The sequence below is a fragment of the Podarcis bocagei genome, assembly GCF_964188305.1.
Source record: "Podarcis bocagei genome assembly, chromosome: 8".
Classification (NCBI taxonomy): Eukaryota; Metazoa; Chordata; class Lepidosauria; order Squamata; family Lacertidae; genus Podarcis; species Podarcis bocagei.
Window position 1 is genome coordinate 59,689,257 of NC_138133.1, and position 9,495 is coordinate 59,698,751.

Here is a 9,495-nt window from a genome sequence, read left to right on the forward strand (position 1 = left end):
CCCATGTGCCTTTAACTGCTAGACAAATGGTGCACAAAGAATGTGGTTGGTTCTGGTTATCTCAGCATGAAGATACAGCGATGGAGAAAGTTTCCCCTACTAAGGTTTGGCCTATCACAAGTTGTTCTTAAAACCACAGAATCGTCAGCACAGAAAATGTGGCAATCTTAACATGTTCATTTAGGGTCATTGAGACCGAAACAAGTTGAATAGGATTACTCCAGAGAAAGTTCTTTGAGGCTTTAAAGGGCAAACAGTCCTCCCTGTCACATAAAGCTAGCTTATGGGTTGTTGTTTTTAACGTACACAAACATACATATATATCATATATAGTGGTGTGCCAGGAGAGATTAATGCAAACAAACTATATCTCATTAGACTTCGTGCCACAGATTCTCTCTGAAAAGAGGAGAGGTTTTCATAATATTTATGTGAGCATTTATTTAAACCACAGAGACTTTCAACACATACAGCTTGAAGCCTAACATTTCCCAGACATTAGCTGCAGATCATCTAAACTAATTCCCTCTGTTCACACCATATGTGGAACAATGAAGGAGCTTTTACAACATAGTTCCCATTTTGAGTTTTATGTTGGGGTTTTTTAAACACACGCGTGCACACTGGCAAAGTAAAATAAGATTAGCCATATAGTTGATTGTACTGGCACCAGTAGAAATTATGTTCATTTTTGGCCTTAAAAGGAAGCTTTTAAAGTTTTACGGCTGAGACCAAAAATAGAGAGAAAAAGGAAATCCTGCCAAGTTTGTGGGCAGTTATTTCCCTCCCCTCACTCTTTTCATTTAGATTAAAAAGTTATTTAAGCAGAACAGTGATATAAACCCATTTCACTGTGCATAAGGAGACAGGTTCTAAGGCTGGAATACTATGCATGCTTACTTAGAAGTAAGCCCTGCTGGAGCCAATTGGTGTCTCCCATTAGGTTTTACTCATAGTAGACCTGCTGAAATTAATGAACCTAGGTCAGTCATGTCCATTCATTTCAGTGGGACTTCCTTGAGTAGAACCAACATTGGCTTCAACCCAATGGCGGCTTGCTTCTGAGTAAACATGCTGGAGACATATTTTTGCAATTAACTGCATTTTTCTAAACAAAATGCAAGTAAAGATTCAGAGGAACTCATTTATTAGCTGCTGCAAGATGCAGCCACCAAGTCAGATCACGTCAAAGGAGGAATGTACAAATTAGTGGAGAACAAGGCTCTTAGTGGCTACTAGCCGTGAGGAAGGTATACTGCCTCCCTTTGCTGTTCGAGGGAAGCAGTATACCTCTCAACACCAGTGGCTGGATATCCAAAATGGGGAGAGCTCTATTGCACTTGGGTCATTTTTGTGGGCTTCCTGCAGGCATATAGTTGGCCACTGTGAGATGCTGGACTAGATGGGCCATTGGCCTGATCCAGCAGACTCTTCTTACTTAAGGAACTGATATCCCACTTTTCTATTTATTAAAACAATAACATGCTCAAGAGAGCTTACAATAATAATAAAAAACACCATCATTAAATGTTCAAAAACCAAACAACACAACCATGGAACAAGGATGCTAGATCCTATACAATGGTTCATTCCTATGACTTCACATGCCACTCAGTCTGAGCATGATGCCAGTCCAGTGCCACAAGCTGTGAGCTTCTTGCGCTGGCACAGCAAGGGCTTTATGCCAGCTGTGCAGGGGAATCTGCCATCGCAAATGTTTTAAGAGCTGGGGTGTCGTCATAGTTTCTGAATAAGCCTTCAGGAGGCAAGTTCTGTGATGCTGAATATTTGATGCTAGCCAGGTCTTGAAATTCATCTTCATTAAATGAGAATGTTTCATTCTGTCAACTTCATCGCACAGGGAAACCTCACACAGCTTCAGGAATGTGAGCACCACCTGTTTCCCAGAGGGCACTGAAAAAAAGGAAGACAGACCCTTTGCTCATGGTACAGAGTGGTGCTTTGAAAGCACGAGCTGAAGGATCTCCATCAGAGCCAGGAAGACACCTGTCTGAGGCCAGATTTGCAAAGACTGCTGTAGACGTCACTTTGCAGGCAGGTCTGCTACTGAGCCACAGTCAGATTGTCCTCTGGGGGCTGCTGAAAGCCATAAACTAACTCAACTTGTGGTGTGTCCATACACACCACGTTATGCAGTGAGATGAGCACCACACCCCATAGTTGCCTTTGACTGGACTTAACCATCCAGAGGTCCTTTACCTTTACCTTACCTTTTGATATGCAGTGTCTAAGCAGCAATGAAACAGACACAGGAAAAGGCAACTCTAGACTTTGTCATTTGTTGGTATAACATGTTGTGAAGCGCTTTGTGAAACATGTTGCTTAATAAGCTGGCTATGAATTGCATCCAAATTAAGTCCTACCCAGACTACACCTACAGAAGCCAAAGGAACTAAGTTAGTCAGGACCCAGGGAAATTGAGGGTGCTATGACACCAGAGAGAGAGAGAGAGAGAGAGATGCAACCAGCTTCAAATCCACATTAAATTCTAATGTGGACAAATCTCAATCATAGGATTAGGTTTTAAGGCACACGCTTTTACTGGGTTTACAAGTTATGTTGAGAGACTCGCACAAAGTCTTTCTCTTCTCTTCTCTTCTCTTCTCTTCTCTTCTCTTCTCTTCTCTTTTCTTTTCTTTTCTTGTCATGTCTTTTCTTTTCAAGCACACTAGTCTAGTCCTGAAGTGCCAAAACACTTCTCTGAAAACAGACCTCCCAGTTTAGCGGTGGGTTTCCCCACCGCCTTACACACTGTAGGTCAAAGATCAGTTTTGATCATTACTCACTAGAGTGAAAGGTTGTTTTAACACCTTTTTCTGAAATATGAAATTTACTTCATATGTCAAGGGATAGTAAATTCTTAACAGCATGGAGAAGCCAGAAACAAATATTATAGAAAGGATTTGCAAAAGAATTCAAAGTGAAGAGGCACAAGGGGGGAACGAGGTAACTGCTATCTAGTGAGCTGCTAGAAGCATACACACACACACACCCCTACCCCTCATGGACTCCACATATTCTACTGCCTCCCTGATAGGGGCAACCTGTGATTAGGCAGCCATGTTAGGGACCTATCCCATTCACATAATAAATGGAGTGATGGGCGGTGGCCTGATTTTCTGCATCAAAAGGGAAACACAAGTGAAGGAACTTAAACTCCCTCCCACTTTTATTTCATTACTTCACACAGGCCAGCGTAGGGGGCTGGGTGCCCTCTAGATGTTGTTGGATTACAAGTCCCATCATTCTTGGCCATGATGGCTAGAGCTGATGATGCCATGCCCCTGCTCAAGGAATTCTAATCAGAGGAAGACCTGGTAATCCTTGAAGGGAACGGTATGGAGGTAGTGGTGGGGTCAGGTAACAAGGCCAAACCAGGACCGTCAGACCATATGGCATCCCAGCTGCTGCTCCAATAGAGACCCCAGACTTGGAGGTAGAAGCTGAGCCTGAGAGAGCTCTAGTGCAAGACTAGGCAGTGGCCAGGCAATGGAGCGTCCTTCAGAAAGTCAAGGCCTCCTTCAGAGTAATGGGCTATGTGTGAGGGGAAAGCTCTGGTGGCCACCAGCTGTGCAAAGGGATACTTGATAAAAGCCTTCAGTTCCTTGAGAAAGCTGTTGGAACAGGATTGGTCCTCTGGTGTGTTGATGGGCTGTGTTACCTTGATCTATGACTGGCCTTTGTGTCTCTTGTTGATCCCTTCCAGACCCCCACCCCACTTGACCTTAGACTGTGACCTGACATTAGTCTCTGGACATGGAGAGCTACAGGCTCCCCATGGGTCCTTTGCTCTTATACTGGAAATGAGCTGGGCTGGAAGAAAGGTTGCTGGAGTAACAGCATGGGGACAGGAAGGGTTTGGCTTCCATTGTGTCCGTCTCTCCTTTCATGGAAAAACCAGACATTCAAATATGTGCCCTCTTTTTTGGTGATGTGTTCTCTTTCTCCCCCCCCCCCACCTTGTGGCTGCTTTTAAACATTTTTTTTTAAGTCAGGAACCTAACCCTCAATCTCCTACTGCCTCATGTATCCATTAGCCCTCAGTCTTTCAGTACATTGCAAGATCATAGTGATTTCCTATAAAACTTTTTGTAACTTGGTGCCATGCTATAATATTGTTATAAGATGGGGGTGGTCTGGATGTAATTTTATGTAGGTAAAATTGGGTTATATAAAAAGAGAGGCTGTCAAAGTCGTCAGACTAGTCTATTTATAAAATTAGTGGTTCTAGCCCAATCTGTTAAGTATCTCTTTCCATGATTAAAGTGTACAAGTGACTCACTGCCATTGAAACTTCTGGCTGGAGATTTTTCCAGAATGGGCCTATTCTCCCGTTCCCAGATGGAGGCAATCACATTGGTAATCCAAAACTGGGAAGGGGGATAGAAACCTAATGGAAGTGTGAGAAATGTTGGGAGTGTTAATTCTGTGAGCACTTCCATTGGGACTCAGCATGGACTCAGCACGTGTTTATTTACACCACAATCTCTGATGACCTTCATTCCAAGAAAATTAAACCCAAGATACTGTATGTGTTGGCTCCCATGAGATCTCTCACTATATGGAGTTTAGTGTGCACTAACAATATGGAGGACCTTCTCCATATGAACCTCCCCAGATGTTGAGATGTGTGAGGAAAGCCTTGGTCCAGATAGTTATGGAGTTGAATCCACAGCAGAACAGAAGTATGGTACTCCTAATGGTTCCACTCTAGCTGTGGAACATCCAACCCTGAGAAGCTCAATGTTGTCGATTTTCTGCAGACAAGTTATTTTAGGCTGACATTTTCCTGAAGCTGTCTTGATGGTAGTTCTTGGAATTTGTTGAGAGATTATTTGACATGTATACATTTAACTAGTCTTAACTGTAACTGAGATGTAAACTGTATAAAGAAATCAAATAAAAGCTGCCTTTGGGCTGCAAAGGAAAACCCACGATAACAATTCCATTTCAGATAAAATGCTTCAAGAATGCAAAGATTATAACCTTCTCTGCCTCTGTTTTCTTTCTTCCTTTCTTGCTGTCTGGCTTGCTTCTCCACTGTTTCAAAGGCAGTACTGACAGTTCTCTACCCTGCAAGCATCCTTCAAGAACTAACAATTTCATTCAGTAGAGCTGTAAGACCTTGACTTTGACCTCAAAGTCCAGCCCTAACTGCATCACTGGCCATAGAACCTGTGGCTCTCCAGATGTTGAATTCAAACTCAGCCCTAGGCAGCATAGCTAATGTTCAGAGATTATCAGAGCTGTAGTCCCAGCAATCTCTAGAGCAGTGTTTCCCAACCACTGTTCCGCGGCACACTAGTGTGCCGCGAGATGTTGCCTGGTGTGCCGCGAGATGTTGCCTGGAGGGAGGCGGGCGAGTCGGGCGGTGAGAGGCGGGGCGGCGCCGGCGAGGAGAGGCCGCCCAGCGCGGAGCTCTCGCCGTCTGCCTGCCTGGCTGCCTGCGAGCTCGGCGGGCAGCGCCTCCGTCCGCAGCGCCCGCCTCGCGGCTCTCATTCCCTGCCCCTGCCAAAGCTCACCCAGCCAAGCTGCGCTCTCCTTCCTGCCTCGCTTTGCTGCCTCCTCCTCCCCCCACCCCCAAAGCTTGGAGGTTCCCCGGCAAGGGGGAGGGAAAAAAATTGAAACTTACACTTTCGTGCGTCCCTCCCGGCGTGACGCTGCGCGCTGACGTCACGGGGCTGTAATGGTGGTGTGCCTCGAGATTTTTTTCATCAAACAAGTGTGCCTTTGCCCAAAAAAGGTTGGGAAACACTGCTCTAGAGGACCTCCCTAGTGTAGGCAATACTGAACTATATGGCCCAGTGCTCTGATCTGGCATAAGTCTATGTTGTTGTTTCACTCAATAATCTGAAGAGGAGTCTGCCAGAGATCTCCAAATGTCATGTGCTTGGTTATAGATCACAAGAGCAAGTGGCTTGGAATGTCTCCTTTCAGCACATCAAAATTACACAGATGAAACATTAAGTAAAAAACAAGAGTATCATGGGACAGTCATTTCCTGCTGAAGGCATTATCAGGAAATCCTAAAGGGCGCAATTATCTGATGAAACTGCTATACTTTGAAGCTTCTTGTTTTTTGAAGAGGGAGCCTTTGCCCTTTTAACGCTGCACCAAACTGATGGCATTGGCATTTTCGAGTGGTTAATCCTTTGTTTGGAATGAGCAATTTATGCAACAAGCTTTAATGTCCTTGCAAAATACACAGTGGTCTATCGGAGCCCTTTCTCTGTTCAAAACAGGGCTCTCTTAGGAAAAGGAAGGGAAAGCTGTTTTGACAGTGGGGGGGGGGTGTGCATATCCATCATCAGCCAGTGGTGTGTATTACCCACCCACCATCATTTCTGTAAGTCGCCGGCAGAGCAGAGAGCTGCTAGCAATCCTCTTAAGACTTAAGTGAAAGCTAAGCCAGAACACACCTCTCTGTGGGTGATAAAAGCATTTCCCACTAGGCTGCTCCTGTGCTGAATCTCCAGTACGGACTCAGTAAAGCACTCCCACTCTGTGGCCTGAGAGGCATAATCAAGCTGAGAATTCCTCAAGCCTGAGGAAATCCTGGAGCGAAATGTGCGGTGCTTCAGGCCTTTTACAATTGCCCTCATTCTTCATATGATGAACTGATCTCGCTTTGGCTGAGAGCCCCTCTCTGGAACTTGACCTCTGAGGCACTAGGAGTGGGGAAACAAGAAAAATGTCCGTGGTTGAAGAGCTTGTTTGCTGTCTACCTAAGAACAAAGCTGTTGGATCCAAGCCTGATAGCTCTCCGTTTTCTAGTAACACTTCCTCCCAGCTTGAGGATGGGGCCAGGATAACACTGAGCTTTTTTGCACAGAGATTTAGTACTGCAGTCAGAGGTTAACTAGCCCATGCTGTCTGCTCAGTGGCCAATTTCTTAACAGAAAAGTGTCATACATAGCACCACAATGGAAATCTCAGAGGTAGATTAGAAACCGCCTTATACTGAGCCAGTCCTTTAGCTCTGTATTGTCTATAATGACTGATAGTGTCTCTCCAGGATCTCAGACAAGGAGTCTTTCGCAGCCCTTCCTGGAGATGCTGAAGATTGAAGTGGAGAAGCGATATGGCTCAGTGGTAGGGTTGAAAGGATCTCTCCGTTTTAGTTCTCTCAGATTCTCATTTTCCCAGTTTTAAATTCAGTTCACATTTCTCAGCAATATGTGAGTATTATTTTTAAATTCACGTGAAAATTCAATAGCATTTCATTGTGAATCTCTCTAATAAACGCATTCTGGTATGCAATTTTGACTGATGTGCATGTTTTTGCAAGCAACTTCCCCCCAAAAATGCATTTTGTGTGTTATTTTCATGAATGTGTTTTTTATTTCATGCCTTCCCCGAATGTATGCATTATTGTAAATATTGAGTGAGTGGAGAACTGCACCACAAAATTTGGATAAGTGCAGGACCACTTCCTGTCATTTGACCACTTAAAGGGCTTGAGACCACCTCCATTCACATGAAGCTGCACAACTCACCAAGCGCCTTTCTCCAAGATCCCTGCCACCAGATGTCAGGCAGGCAGTGACCAAACAAAGCTTTCTTAGTCATGGTGCTTTGTATCTGAGGCAACCTCCTTGGAGAGGCTTCATTGGCGTCAACACCAGCAACATTTTGGCACCAAGCGAAAGCTTTATATTTGCTTAGACATCCAGCATATTTATTAGCTGGATTTCATGCCTTCTTTTGAGTATTATTATCTTGTTATGGCCTGTTACGTTTGTATTTTACTGTTTGTGTTGTATTTTATGGTAGCTGGTTTTAGTGTTTGTAAGCTACAGTGCCTCGTGCTGAAGGGCAGATTATAAATTAATCAAATACAATGTACAAAGACAATAAACTTACCAAATGCACGCCAACATACATTGTGGAGGGCAGAGAGAAGGGTCTTGTAACCAAGATGGGTATGGACCAGTATTTTAATCAAAAGGGATAGAAAGCAAGGCCTGTATTTTTGCAAAATCATACATGGTGAAGCAATCTACCATATCACAGGGAGTAAGAAGTGAAGGATTATAATGAAGCAAAATAACTGAAGTGGATAAAGTTATACACGGTTGTGCTTTTTTAAAAAAAAACTTTTTCTTTTCAGTTACATTTAATAATGTGTTGCCTCTTCTAATGATATTTTAGAAGACTGCCAAGAATAATTTTAGTTATAAAAAAATGGCATTTCATACTCTCAGCTGTAAACATTAATATCAGCTGATTTCCTGACATTAACTACATCTTTTCTCAGCACTTTCTCATTTCACTGGGTTTTGCCCTTCTCTCTCTCTCTCTCTCTCTCTCTCTCTCTCTCACACACACACACACACACACACACACACACACACACACACACGTGTGTGTGTTTCAGAAATCAGTCCAGCCTTGGAAACCTCTCTGTAGAGTCCATCCTCATTGAATTCTTCTCATTACCATGCGCAGGTATCAGGATCTAACTCAGGCACACAGAAGAATTGCACTAATCAGAGGCCATGCTTGTCTTCTACCAGCCCCAATCCAGGGAGCACAAGGCCTCCCCAGAATCATTAGGTGGTGAACACTAGAGGCAGCTCCCACAGTAGTTCAAATATATAAAAGGATGTCACATAGAGGAGGGAGAAAGGTTGTTTTCTGCTGCTCCAGAGAAGCGGACACGGAGCAATGGAGCCAAACTACAAGAAAGAAGATTCCACCTAAACATTAGGAAGAACTTCCTGACAGTAAGAGCTGTTCGACAGTGGAATTTGCTGCCAAGGAGTGTGGTGGAGTCTCCTTCTTTGGAGGTCTTTAAGCAGAGGCTTGACAACCATATGTCAGGAGTGCTCTGATGGTGTTTCCTGCTTGGCAGGGGGTTGGACTCGATGGCCCTTGTGGTCTCTTCCAACTCTATGATTCTATGATTCTATGATTCTATGAATTGCTGTGATACATCCCACACAGGCACTGGCAGAGGAAGAGGAGTGCGGGGGGAGCGCACTGCCCCCGACAGCATGATCCCAGTGGGGTGCCATCGTGGCTGCTCCCCCACCCGCACTGGGACCACGCCCCCACAGGCAGCGCACCACACTGCCCCCGCCTGCTCTCCACACACACACACACACCCATGCCGAAGCATGAAGCTCTGCCACTGCACACAGGATCCCCTTCCTCCATTACAGGAGAAGCAAATGTTTGTTCTTACTGTGATAAGTTCCTTCTCTGTAGGGAGGAAGGAGATCCAGCTGCCAAGTGACTATTGCAGGGGAGAGGTCATTGGACACAGAGAGCTGAAGGTTGTCCGGGGCCTTGGGTCACCTACCAACACACACACCAATGTTCAGGGGCCTCCACTTTTCCTTTCCCATCTTCTCCCTTCTCTTACTCCAGCCCATACCAGGATTTTTCTTCTCTTCTTACAGGGGCCATTAGGACCTCTTAGGACTGGGCCATAGGGAACAGAGTGGTATGTCCCACTGTGGAACCACTGAG